This window comes from Hylobates moloch, unplaced genomic scaffold, assembly GCF_009828535.3.
Source record: "Hylobates moloch isolate HMO894 unplaced genomic scaffold, HMol_V3 SCAFFOLD_9, whole genome shotgun sequence".
In the NCBI taxonomy this organism is placed as follows: domain Eukaryota; kingdom Metazoa; phylum Chordata; class Mammalia; order Primates; family Hylobatidae; genus Hylobates; species Hylobates moloch.
Window position 1 is genome coordinate 52,886,149 of NW_026652284.1, and position 12,189 is coordinate 52,898,337.

Below are 12,189 nucleotides of genomic sequence, written 5' to 3' on the forward strand. Positions count from 1 at the left end.
ACAAGAAAAAAACAAACAACCCCATCAAGAAGTGGGCAAAGGACATGTACAGACACTTCTCAAAAGAAGACATTTATGCAGACAAAAAACACGTGAAGAAATGCTCATCATCACCGGCCATCAGAAGTGAGATACCGTCACACCAATTAGAATGACCATCATTAAAAACAGGAAACAACAGGTGTGGAGAACTTTTACACAGTTGGTGGGACTGTAATCTAGTTCAACCATTGTGGAAGTCAGTGTGGCGATTCCTCAGGGATCTAGAACTAGAAATACCATTTGACCCAGCCATCCCATTACTGGGTATATACCCAAAGGACTATAAATCATGCTGCTCTAAAGACACATGCACATGTATATTTATTGCGGCACTATTCACAACAGCAAAGAGTTGCAACCAACCCAAATGTCCAACAACGATAGACTGGATTAAGAAAATGTGGCACATATACACCATGGAATACTATGCAGCCATAAAAAATGATGAGTTCATGTCCTTTGTAGGGACATGGATGAAACTGGAAAACATCATTCTCAGTAAACTATCACAAGGACAAAAAAACCAAACACCGCATGTTCTCACTCATAGTTGGGAATTGAACAATGAGAACTCATGGACACAGGAAGGGGAACATCACACTCCGGGGACTGTTGTGGGGTTGGGGGAGCGGGGAGGGACAGCATTAGGAGATATACCTAATGCTAAATGACGAGTTAATGGGTGCAGGAAATCAACATGGCACATGGATACATATGTAACAAACCTGCACATTGTGCACATGTACCCTAAAACCTAAAGTATAATAATAAAAAAAAAAAGAATGGAAGTAGTGTCTTCATGGTTCTGAAATTTGAAGATTAATATCCACCCTTTTTTGTATAACCAGTTTATACCAAATAAAACAAAACCTGCCTCTCAACTCAGAGATAAGTCTTTTAGCTTGTTAATATACATCCTTCTAGAATATACACACATACCCACTCACAGACACATTTACATATATGTTTATGTTTCTCCCTTTAATGGGGTTCACGTCATTTTTTAAATTTATTTTTTTTTTTACTTTAATAGCTTTAGAAGTTTAAGTGGTTTTTGGTTACACGGATGAATTGTGTAGTGGTGAAGTCTGAGATTTTAGTACACCTATCACCGGAGCAGTGCACTTTGTAGCCAATGAATAGTTTTCTATTCCTTACTTCCTTCTTACCCTTCCGCCTTCTGAGTCTCCAATGTCCATTATTCCATTCTGTATGCCTTTGTGTACGCATAGCTTAGCTCCCACTTATAAGTGAGAACATTCGGTATTTTGTTTTCCATTACTGAGTTACTTCACTTAGAAAAATGGCCTCCAGCTCCACTCAAATTACTGCAAAAGACAATATTTCATTCTTTTTTATGGCTGAGTAGTATTCCATGTTATATTTATAGCACATTTTCTTTATCCACTGATTGGTTTATGGGCACTTAGGTTGGCTCCATATCTTTGCAACTGTGAATTGTGCTGCAATAAACATGTTGTTGCAGGTGTATCTTTTTTTTATCGGTTTTGCTCAGATATTTCAGTCAGCCAAAAAATACCAAGAATCTGTTATGTTTGGTATTGTATACAAATACATATATATTTTTATACACCAGCATATGATACATGAGGAAACACATTCTTCCTCTAAATTGTATCTAATGATATGCATACGGCTATTTCAGGTTAAATTTATATTACAGTTATTTATTTTACCAAGCATTATGAAGAAAGCATTTTGACATCCCAAACAGATATTTCTCTCCTTTACTGTAATATAATTTAGTCATAACTCAAGGTAATTCTGAGAAATTGAAATACAAGCAAAAGGAACAGTTCCGTAAATATCAATAAAGATAAACAAAAGACTTAAAGGGAGCAATGTGAAAACATGTCTGACTTTTCAGCTAGATCATTTAAATTTTTTTTTTGGCAAACAACTGAACAAAACCCCAAATTACCCAAATTTACTAAGGAAGTGGAGCCACATGATGATAATCAACACAAGAGTCTCTGCAGCCATCCAGAATTCAAGCTGTGCATATGGAGAACTCTGCTATTCCAAGCAACTTGTATACCAGGGGTGATTCTATAATCCATTTGAGCTACGAGTCATTTAGGAAGCAAAATCAGACTTATTTTCCCCCCAAAGATTCTTTTTTCTTGTCACTGCATGCTCATATACAGGGCTCAGAGCTGATGGTTAACTTACTCCTAGTACCCTGCTTCCCAGAAATGGAGCTAGCAGCATTGTGTTTTACCCAATAGATAATTTACTCTCTTGACTAATGACCACTTAGATAGTAGGCAAAAGGATTCAGATTTCCAAAATCTAATGGAAATTTACGGTAAAAAACAAATATTTGTCAAATTATTAAATTGTTAGCGAGGTGATCACTAATGTTGATACAGAGCTACTAAAGAAAGATTTTTGGCACCCCTAAATTTATAAAAAGTCATGCTAACTTAAGTTTAGGCACACTCAAAGTTAATTTGAAGAATTCTAGCCTAAAACTATTTTGTAAATTCCATTCAATTAACAAATATTGAGGGACTGAGAAAAACTACAAATCTTTGTTAGATGAATAGGTATCTCTCACATGTGTGGCTTTGGGTTAGACATAAAGAATGCAAACCATAAAGGGACATGGAATTGTTTCTGGAGGAACCTAGAATTTAAAATGTTACGAAATGTACACAGTAAATACATGGTATAGGAAGTGGAAGGTGATATATGTCTTAAAAAGATTGCTGGGACTTTGTGCAATGGACACCAAAAGGGAGAAGTCATGGAAGAGGCAGAGTTTGAAGAGACTCTTCCAGGACTGTAATGATTTGGACGTAAGACCTGGAGAAGGGTATCCCAGATACTCGCATGCAATGGCACAGAGGTGCGCAGACGCTGTCTGGTAGGAAATGGGAAACCAGGGAATATTTGTGAGTAGGGAAATGATATGGTCAAGGTTTTGCGTGGGGAAAAGCAATTGGCAGACAGTATTTAAACTGTGTGGGAGGGTGGAAAGGCTGGGCGGGAGGGAATGGACTGCCTGCAGGTCCCTGGAAATGTAGAGCTGGAGCTTGGGGCCAGGCCAGAGTTGGGGATAAGAGTTTGGGAATCTGGGTGTCCTCTTCCTAGTGTTCATAATCGAGAAGCCCCAAGAAGAGCAAAGGGCAGGGCAGTTTCTTGCTGGAGGGCGACAGCATCAGAAGGGCCAACCTCCATGCTAAATATCCTGCCCAACGTCTGACACCTCAAAACAACCACCACCACCACCACCAAAACAAAACTACAAAACAAAACAAAACAAAACAAAAGCGCACCACAAAACCAAAAACCCTCAGTACAAAGTAAGGCCACCTCCCCATAGGGAGGTGGGAAGTCAAGGTGCAGAGAATTAGAGAGGATAGCGCATTCCAGGGCATATCAGGGCTAAAACTAAGGCAAGGATGACATGGAGTATATTTAAAACAGTGTACCTGGGCCTTCCTCAACAGCCATCTTTCTTGGTCTATAGAAACTCAGGAGTCCCAGCTTTAAATAGACTGTCACGGCCTGCGTTCGTTTCTAAAAGGTGTTTTAAGCTACTTTGTTTTCCTGAAAGCCCCTGTAACTGTGCCAGCTGTCTCTATTTCGTGCCTGTGAAGGAGCACTGGGGTCAGGAATATGTAAGGCTCAGTGTTATTATTAAAGTTCATTGTCTTTACCGAGCCCTGGAAGTGGGTACGGGTCTGAGTGTTCACCCGTCGGCCTCGCCAAGGGGTAACTTGGCATAGTTTTCCAGCTGGTAAGTTGATAGGCAAAGGAAAGAAAGCAGGGTATGAAGAGCGCCCCCGTGAGAAGCAAGAGTTAAGGCTGCCATGGACCCGGCTTTACCCTCAAACCCAGGAAAGCTGGGTCACTCGGGGCTAGGGACGGCCCCCGAGCGAGCGGGGCTGCGGGTGCCCCGAGGAAAGTCAGATCTTATCTGCGCTCCTAGTTATCTCCGCAGCTCTTTCTCCAGGAAAATAATCCTGGCACCACCACTCAAGAGCCATCTGTCTTAGCCCCAGTTCACCAGGGTCGAGCAGTCAGCCCAGGGTCAGGGTCGTGCTGTGGGCGGGCGGGAGGACAGCCCTGCAGCTGGAAGCAGAAGGGCCGAGGGAATCCCGCGAAGCCGCCGGAGCGCGTAGCGCCGGGGCGTCCTGGGGCTTTCCTGGTCCCGGGTGCGCGGCAGCCGCGGGGGCTGCGTCCCTCTAGCCCAGTGCAGCCGGGTGGGAGCTGCAGAGCGAAGCAGGTGGGTGTGGAGCCAGGCCCGGGGCAGCAGGAGCGGCGGGCGCGCGGAAGCTAAGGGAGGCACCCCGCCGAGGTGTGGGCGGTGCCTGCCCGCGCCCCAGCCGCGCCCTGGGCACCAGAGCGCGGTCCCCGGCCGAGCGCACAGCTCCGGCGCCGTGAGGCAGAGCCCCGGCGTCCCCGGCGGTGCGCCGCCGGCTCGCGCAGCCCAGCCATCCCGCCCCGCCGCCCACCTTGACAGCCGCGAGCGCCGAAGAGGAAGAGGCGGAGGGGGAGGAGGAGGAAGAAGAGAAGGCGGCGGCCGCTCCAGCCCGCGGATGCGCGGAGCGCGGGAGGAGGCGGAGCGGGAGGCCGGGGTGGCCGCAGCCGTGTGTGCGCGCCGGGCCGGCGAGCTGCGGGGCGGGGGAGCGGCGCCCCAGAGCGCCCCGCCTAGCCTCCCGCGCGCAGCCTCTACCCTGCTCCGCCACAGACACACACCCACCAAGCACCCACCGCCCTCCGCCCTCCGCCCCCGCGGCCGCCACCGCTGCTGCGCCTCGGGCAGCCCCAGCGAGCGGCAACTCCCCGGCTGGCGCGGCTCGCTTTCTGGCTCCTTCCACGCGGCGAGCTCAGCCCCGCTCGATTTTTCCTCTTCTGTTCCAGCCCTCTCTCGTCTGGGTGGCTGTGGCGGCGGCAGGGGGATGGGGACCCCGCGTGGGGAAGGGGGTGAAGATCTATGAAGATTATTGTTCTTTTAAAGGATGCCTTAGCTTCCTCCCGCCGCCTCTCCTCTGAGCCTTCCTACTAGAGACCGTGAACCAGAGTCAGGGATGTAAAGACAGGGGGAAAGCACGCCAGGAGCTCCAGCCAGCCGGGGAGACCCTCCTCTCTGTGGAGGGGAGGGGGATTTCCAGCGACAGATCATTGGCGAAGGGAGTCGTCGCGGGGAGAGGCTACCCGGAGGGAGCGGGGAATCCCACAGCCCTTTGTGGTGCCCGAGTCCGTGCCGCCTGCTGAGCGGGGTCTGTGGGAGCTAGGTAAGTGGCGGGGGCATTGCTGCTCCCCGAAGGGGGTCTTCCTTTAAGAATGAATCATCGCGGCAGCCTAGCCAGACTTGAGTTGCTAAAGGAATTGGAAACTGCCATATGGCGCCCAGTGGACTTACACACAAAGCTGACTTAGCCCTGAGAGGGTTTTTAATGTAAGGCTCCTTCCCGGTGGGGAAGGCGCTCAAGTGTTAGCCCCTGAAAAGCTTCCCAGCAGCCTGACTGGGAAGGGATGGGGATGTTGTTTCTAGGAGCCGAGCTCTTGTTGCCTTCCGTCCATCTGTTGGTAAATGCCACACTCACATGCACACACTTGTGGGACTGGATTTAGGGAGTGTGATATCTCTGATGTATGAACGATCCTCAGAACACAGAGACATGCATGCATTTTATTCTTCAAGCGATGCGCGGTCTCCGTTCTGTAGCACGATTCCTGAGAGGGAGAACGGGTCTCTAAGGAAAGAGCTTCATGGCTGTTTCCAACACCCTCTGCTAGGGGACTTGGGAATACGTTTGCCCTGAGTATCACTAAAAGACATCGACCATTTGCCTCATCATTTGCTCCCGATGCTTAATGATCCTCTTCAAAATAGTATGCCGCCATCCATTTTCTCGAGTTGTGAGCATTTATGCGTATTCATTCATAAAAACTGTCAGTGTGCAATATGCACAAACATGCCATTTATGCAACATTTATGACTGCACATGTGTTTCAACAATAAGTAATAATGCATACAAGATTACATATTTAGTATGCACATACACTGAGTTAATTCCACTCAGGTCCAACATTTCTTCTAATCAAGTTGTGTAGTAATGTCAAGATTTTAAGTGTCGTATCATATTTTCATTTTTGCATTGATTAATTTTTTTATTTTGTTGGGAATCTGATTTTTTGAAACCGAAGGAAAGGAAGAGTAAGCATTTTATTGTTATTGTTGTTAAATGTGTAGTATAGTGTGGGACGGAAGTCTCTTGGTTTATTTACCAATAAAGAGCAATCAATATATTACATTTCATAGGACAAGCGAGAGATAGATTTCGGTCAAAAATCTTGTCTTACCTGTCAGTGCTGAATAACTTACAGGAAAGATTTTGTAAAAGAGGGTAACATTCTAAAGTTACATATAAAGAAAATAACGTTTTATTTTATCTATTTTACTCTTTAGGGGCATGTGCGTGTGTGTGTGTCAATAAATATAAAGTTGTCCAAAGCTTAACGTAATACATGAATAAAACCCATCTAGACTAGACATCTAGGCTAGAGAGTTCTTTGTTCTTAAATTAACTCGAACAGTTTAGTAATTTGGCACATTACACATGTGTATGCGCATTTAATTGCTGTTTGAGGTGGTGTTTTTAATTTAATGGCATGGATAAAGTGCTTACTTGTGGGATTGCATGGACTCTGAAAATACTGAAGGTTCAACGTAGAAATAACTTCCTTCCCCACTGAAGGAAAAGCATCCTCATCACCTAAAAGAGTTAATATGCTTCCACAAAGTAAATACCATAATCCCCTCCCTCTTGCCTTCAGGTTTAGAACAATTGTTTATCACAAATAGAATTCTGTCTAATGTACCCTTCTTCCTTTTCTGGCACTACTCAGACTTTTGGAGAAAGAACTTGGCAGTTATGTTTGTTTTCTTGCTCCTTTAACCTTCACCTTTCCCTCTCCATGTTAGTGTTCTCAGATCCCCCTCATATACAAACCCACACGTATCGACTCCAGAAAAATCACTCTCCTGCCTGCCACTTTGAGAGTTCTCATCTCACATCTTTCTTTTCTACTGCCTCTCTTTTCTTTTCTTCTGTTTTTCCAAATAGAATCAATCCATGCATCAGTTGAAACTATTTTGCATTTCACTGTTCTCCAAGTCCAACAATTCCACTTTCCAAGCATACATATTTACTGAATATTCAGAGGAGTTAGTAGAAATTATTACTTTATCCATTCCCTTCTGTTTGGCTTTTAAAACTTCATTGTTTAGGCAATAGGGCAACTTCCTGCCTTTTTAACGTTCAGTATGATAATAAAAGTGAGATTGCTAGAATAACGAAATGGCAGGATATGGTTTCGGTCACGTTTCTCAACTTAAGAGTGTGTCTGTCCAGGTGTTTTGTATACCTGCCTGCATGTCTACAAATGTGCAAGTCTGCAGAGCATCTTCGTTAAACGTTGAAAAATATTTTTTTCTTGAATGCGTATCTGGCATTCTTATATGGTAGAGAGATCAGTATATGTGTATAACATATTATGAAAGTAGACCCAAATCTAGGAAACCTATAAGATATATTTCATTCTGCCCTAATGCATTTTTTTCTTCATAAAGAACTAATTAGTTCCTTTAAAACTTGCTATCTCTTAAACATTAATTCCAAAGGAAGATTCTTAAAGTTGATAGGAAATCTCACGCATATTTTAAGGAAAATATATAAGGATAAGATATTCTACTTATTTCAAAATGTAATTTTTTGAGATTTGTTTATATTCTTCAGATTGGTTTTGCATAAAATCGTGATTCCTATTATTTTCACAGAAGCTTCAGACAAGTGGACAGTACAAAGGCATTATATGTGATTTCTTTTTTAGCCCAGAATTTTTTGTTGTTGTTGTTGTTTATTTTTTTAAGGCTAGAGATTATGGCCTTGTTACTCCCGAAGTGATAGAATAAACTTTATATAGCAGGGCAGCATTAGATTTTTTAGTCACATTCTACAAGTATCTTTATAGCCTAGATCTGTAGGCCATTCTGTTTCATTGCTTATTTCCTCCTTATGCTTCTTAAATATGTATTCCCACAAACTCTTTACTGCAAGTACGGGTTGTGAGGCAGAAAGCCATGTGTGTGAGACCAGGAATCCCTTGACTTGTGTAAGCCAAACCCTCTTATATTATCTTAAAAAGTGCCAATTCCTATAGGTTGAATTTTAACTATCTTCGCTATCTGATTTGATGTCCCATAGCCACTCATTGACTCATTCATTAATTCATTTATTACTTACTAAATATATATATAAGGAGAAGAGTGCTTGAATAGAATTTAACAAATGTAAAAAATATAGAAGCTAGGCCCTGCCCTCAAGAATATTTTTGGGGGAAAAAAACTTGAAAAACTAATTGAAAAATCACTTATAGTTCAAAATGAAAGATCTCTTTTATACAGAAATGCATTTAATAATTTTATAATTAGCTAATTAATTAAGACAAATCCATGAAGAAGATCATGAAAATTTTCACAAACTATGCATGTGGCAGTTGTTAGAAAACAATAACAATAATAGTAATAATAATTTTATTAAAATATTTAATTTTAAATTTAAATTAGAGTATTATGATTATAAGTAATACTATTTTATTGATGTATATAAAATAAAGTTATTATTATAGCACTTACTTGAGGCACATACTGTTTTAAGCATTTTACAAATATTATTATTTTCATTCTTACAACCACCCTATGGGGTAGCTGTCAGAAATGCCCTTTATTATATAGATATGAAACCTAATGTTCAGAGACTTATCTAAAGTCATATAGGAAATAAATGGTAAAGTGAAGCTTGAACCTAGGCGCTGTGGCTTCACTTAACCACTATGATATTCAGAAGTGTTAAGAACGAGCCCAGGCAGAACAAGAAAAAATGCTTGCAGTTCCTAGATTTATTTAGAACTGTATCTTCTCACTCACCAAAGGATGCCCTGGTTATTACTACCGGGGGTTGCTAGAAAAAGGCCAAAAGTAATAGAAAACCCTCATATTTTCAACATGAATTTGAAATAAGAAGGTAGTTTAGATTTTTATAATGTAGGTGGGATTTTATCAGAATGCTAACACATTAGAAATTACTAGCTTTACAGTGACCACAGAAAATGAGGCTGGCTGATGCAGATGATCTGATCAGTCAGTTTATTTTCATTTTCAGGTTTTTTAAAAACAAGTTTGTGAATTATTTTGAACATAGTATTACAAATAAGTTTAATTTAGCTACTTTTAGAATTATTTGTTTTTTTAAAATTATTAGTTCTGAAATATAATTTTTTATGCATGTCCCCATTTTTTTCCCTGTAAAACATAACGCGAATATTTTAGTGGAAATTAAAATATAGTTACTTAACAGACTTACATACTACTATAATCTCTAGAATGCATTTATTTTATTAAGTACAGAGTTACTATGATAACATTTTGAAAACATAAATTGAGATTTTCATCAAGAAAAGTTTATATATTTGAAGAAAAGTTTTTTCTAAATAGCTACAACTTCTGTTTATGTGAACAATGTCATCCAGATTAAATTCGAAAGCTAAAATGATTAAATATTGCCTGCAGGAAGCCATAGAATCAAATATTTAGATATATCCTCATGATTGACATTTTAATTTTTCACACAATTATTAGGTCTTACAGGTTCAATCACATTGTATAGCCAACCTTGAACCTACAATTGGCTTATTAGATAAAATTTCATTTTAAAATTTGGGTATTTTAGAACTTGTGTACATTTCCTTATAAAAGTAGTACTTTAAATGATGTTTAGGTCCTCAGACCAATCCACCAAAGCCCTTTTAATAACTAATATACCTGAAGTACAGTACTGTTAGTATTAAAAAAAAAAACCCACAGCCATTACGTATAGCAATACTCCTGAGGAATCATTTGATTTACATAATGTTTATCGGCTTCCTTTGTGTGAGACTCACTTGAGATACAGAGGTGAATGCAGTACTGCCTAGGCCCACAAGGAGGAGAGAAAATGGAGAGGATATTTGTACACAAGTAACTGACATTAGGTAGAATGAAGGAAGCGATATAAGACCGATGGAGGCAAAGTACTGAATAATTGATTCAGAGTTCTACCATGAAATCCAGGGACTGCAATCCCATCGGGGTTCTTATTTGGTAGTTCATCCTAAAGGTATCTACTCAGCTTCTGTGTGCCAAGTCCTAAGCCAGTTATTAGAGACATAAATATGCATAAGACACCATGCACTCACAGCCTACATTTGTAGAGAAATAAATCACAACCCAATATTATAAATGCTATTGATAGGGTGGGATGGCAATTCAACGGAGTAGTTGTATGACAGAAGCATCCCAACAGTAAGAAAATACAGTTGCTTTGAATTTCTAAATATATTTAGAGCCACGACACTCTACTCAGTCAGATCCAATACCCCCTTTTTATAAGCAGTACTTTGTAATGTCCTCTTTACTTTCCTGACATAATATTTATAGATAATAAATCATATCTACACATATAACATTTTAAAATCCATATAAATTCCCTATCTGTAATAGAGTAAATAAGAAGAAAGCAGCTTAAGATAAAATAGTAGGCTTATCAATATGTGTATGCTCAGATATAACTACACTAAAAGATGTACTAAAATAGATGCTTGCTACTTAAAATGCATAAGTTTGGATAAGAAGATAAGTTCAGATAAGATTAGAATATAAATTTGGATACGATGATAATATTCAATTGAATATTGGTAACACTTTTGTATATTTGGCACTTTGAAATAAGAGCAAAATAAATATATTCATTGAGTGTGACAGCAGCAATTGCAAACAGATGTGCGTGTACTGGATTAATGAATCAGTTAACAGGAGCAGCACGATAGCTGGTGACATAACTTCCCAAAATGGTGAGCAAATCTTGGCGATAGCATCTTCTATCATTCCTAGAAAATTCCTGTGTAAAAACATGCTATGAACAGTAGGGCTAGGGTCTAGTCACAGATGACGGTAAGCAAGTTTTTTATTTACATAGGTGTCTGGTGAGATGTGTAAAAGTTATGGAGGAAGCAGGATTTCCTGCATTCTTGGGCCTTGCCCTTCAAACACTTGACAACTTTAGGAAACTCACTCAAAAGGATCATATTCATCTCATTCAGCAGCACTGATTATGGCTATATTCTCCCATTGAAGAAAGCCAATCCATTTCTACTGTGTAGGTGGCTATTTTGAAAAAGCTGAGCTCTCTATGTTTTTAGTATGAAGGTAAGTTTAGCAGCTGACTAAATACAAAATAAATAGCAACAAAATCAAACTATGTAGTTTGCTAAACATTAGGGACATCCTATTAGTGGGCACAATTTGATGATTTAATTATCACTGTGAAGAGTTTCATTTTCTACATGGGATAGTCAGACAGGACTTCACAGATGAAATGACATCTAAGTTCATTTTTAAAAGATGAGTAAGCATTCCCCAGGTGGAAAAGGAGGTGGATGGAGAGCATTCTAGGCAGAGGGAATAGCATTTGCAAAGCAATGTCATAAAAATGGCTTGGCTGGTGACTGAAGCTCAGCATTGGCAGTTGTAGGGAAGTGATGGGAGACGAGGCTGAAGAAGGTTGGGGATTAGATGTGAAAGGTGTTTATGCCATCCTACATCATTTGGATTTTATCCTGAAAGACAGGTTGTTGGGGGAGAGAGGGTCAACGGAAAATTTTTAAAAAGTGGCGTAGTCCACTTTATTTTTGGCGACAATCTCTGAGCTAATGTGAATAGGATGAACTTTAACAGGAGAAAAGATTGATACTTTGGAGACTAGTTAGGAGTCTTTCAAGGAATACAACTAACATACAACTAAGACTTGCTTTAAACGGGGATGGCGAAGAAGGGGAGGAGGGTTTGAATTCCTGATGGCAAACACTTGCAATCTAAGGGTCTCCAAGTCTTCCACCTCCCAATACAGGTCATCATAGTAGGCATTACCCTCCTTTTTTGCTTTTCAATGGGGATTATATTAGTTGAGGTAACTTGAACTTCTGTACTAAACTTCCATATTTCAGTGGTTAATAGAGTGGACATATAATTTTTGCTTATATGAGAGTCCAATGTGTGCATTCAGTGCAGTGATT

General features: G+C 40.7%; 1 protein-coding gene across 1 annotated transcript in view; it reads left to right on the forward strand.

The window, feature by feature from the left end:
• The first annotated feature begins 4,655 nt into the window (after positions 1-4,655).
• KCNB2 (potassium voltage-gated channel subfamily B member 2) overlaps positions 4,656-12,189 on the forward strand; it is a 399,812-nt gene continuing 392,278 nt past the window's right edge. The window contains exon 1 of the mRNA XM_032759840.2: positions 4,656-5,309. The gene's annotated coding sequence lies outside the window, so the exon portion shown is untranslated. The remainder of the gene's footprint in view (positions 5,310-12,189) is intronic.